This window comes from Ceratina calcarata, unplaced genomic scaffold (genome assembly GCF_001652005.2).
Source record: "Ceratina calcarata isolate Rehan_Ccalc_2016 unplaced genomic scaffold, ASM165200v1 scaffold364.2, whole genome shotgun sequence".
Classification (NCBI taxonomy): Eukaryota; Metazoa; Arthropoda; class Insecta; order Hymenoptera; family Apidae; genus Ceratina; species Ceratina calcarata.
The window spans coordinates 122,718-124,854 of NW_017159462.1; positions in this window are offsets into that span (position 1 = coordinate 122,718).

Genomic DNA, 2,137 nt, shown 5'->3' on the forward strand with positions numbered 1-2,137 from the left:
CAGAAAATATAGCATAGGAAATATAGAATTTGCCAAACAGGAAAATCTACTAAGAATATGAAGATTTAGCTTTCACGTACGGCAGATGAATTCGATTTGAAAAATCGTGTGCAGCGCACGTTGCTGCATTTTCTCCTGAAGCAATCGAAAAGTGAGAAGCGAAGAGGTTCGATTTACAGCAGCAGGAAGAGATTTCTTCTGATGAGAAATCCATTGTTGACAGTGCATTAGTAGTCGCGCGCAGCTTCTACACTGCCCCATTCAACTGGCGGTAGTTCATTCTTGATACCCACACGACAATGAGATTATCGATGGCCCTGGCTTTGAGCGAAAGTTATTAGAATTCGACAGGGACGTGAAGGCAAGGAGGCGTCATGTGAATATATTTAATGAAACCCAGGGAAAGGTGGAATTTTTCAAAGATCATGCGTGGCCTCATAGGCGAGAGAGCGAGCGAGCTAGCGGTTTTAAACAAAATTCCCGATCGATTCTTCGATGGTATCCTAAGTGGACAACGTTTTTGGAGAACGAGGCACGTTTCGCTATTGATTGATGCCTCGTTGTTGCTACCTACAGGGTGTCACAAAACGCGATCACCTCTTTCTACTTTTAATTGAATAAACGTTCAGTGTTCTTCACTTCAATAGCTTCCAATAAAAGTTAATGGAAGTTTATATCAAAGAAAGGAATTTTAATGATACCTCAATGAATAAAGACGAAGTGACCAAAAGCAATAAGATATATATTTATTTATTTCCTTTAAAGATTCGTACAATCTTAATATTAATGTCATAAATTAAATTTACGTCGATTCTGAGAAAAAAAAACTTGTGGCAACTTTTGTTAAAATCCTATGGAGGAGAAAAAAAGGAAAGGTGAGGAGGTAAATAAGTAGATCGTTTCCTGTACTTATGTACTTGTTCAGAACGGAGGGATCGATTTCCGGATTAAATTACCGATTCCTCGAGATCGTCGACGATGGGGAAAAAGACCACGTAAATAGTAGTAATCAGTGGCAACCTCAATTCGAGAAATATGGTTCCCCGGTTCCTCCATTAATAAGACGATAACGAGGACTTTAAATCAATGGTCGAGCATTCCTTTATACTTCTTTGCGACGCCGCGCCGCTGCGTCACGTGCCGCTACAAATCACTTTATTCAGATTTCCTGAGGGAATATCATTGCGCCTAAGCATCATTTATAGTTTATATGAATCTGTGTGACATACACCTTCATGATTTAAGGCAGTCAATTAACAAAATGCAACTCCCTTTATCATTCTGTTTATCTGTGCATTAATTTTTTATATCTTGTACATTTTTATGGATTACATGCAAAGTTTATAATCACAAAACACTAAATTATTTCATAAGTGCATAAAATCCGCAGTCTAATTGTTATGTAAATTATGAAGTTCAATTATCGATGCTTTTACACTAGGCTTTATCGTGTCTTTTGATAAAAAGTTAGGGTTAACACCTCCTAACCACGACGAAGGTATTAATTAAAAGAGTGTAAGAGCAGAAGTCTAGGAAATGAGCCGACACAAGAGGGCTGGGAGGGAAAAAAGGATATCAGCAATTTTATCAGACGATAACCGCGCCATCAATGACCCATCGAGACTCGATGATCCCCTTTGTCGTCGCAATTATCTATTAATGTTCTTCTCTAGGTATTAACTCTTTGATACTTTGCGGCACACCGTTTAGCATTCTTTTTTTCAATTTCCTTCAGATATATGTATAGGGTTTCCATTTCCTTCAGTATATAATATAGGGTGCTAAAATTAATACTACGTCAAGAAATGGAAGGTTCTTGAGGCGATTTTAAACAATATTTTCCTTTGTCAAAATATTATCCGAGGCGTGGTTGTTGAGTTATTAACGAAAAACCGCGAACAATCAGAGCGGTGGTATAGTGGGCGGCTAGGAGCACGATAATAACTGTCTTGGATATCGCGTCGCCGCGTCGAAACACTGAGTTCGTGACGAGAAGGGAGGGTGAAAGAAAAGTTGCATGCAAAAGCGACTAACAAATTCTTTGAATATTAGAGAAAAGAAAGCAATTAGTCGTTAGTTACGTTCTGAATAAATGTAAGACACTCAATGAAATAATTAATAACTTTATTAATTAGAG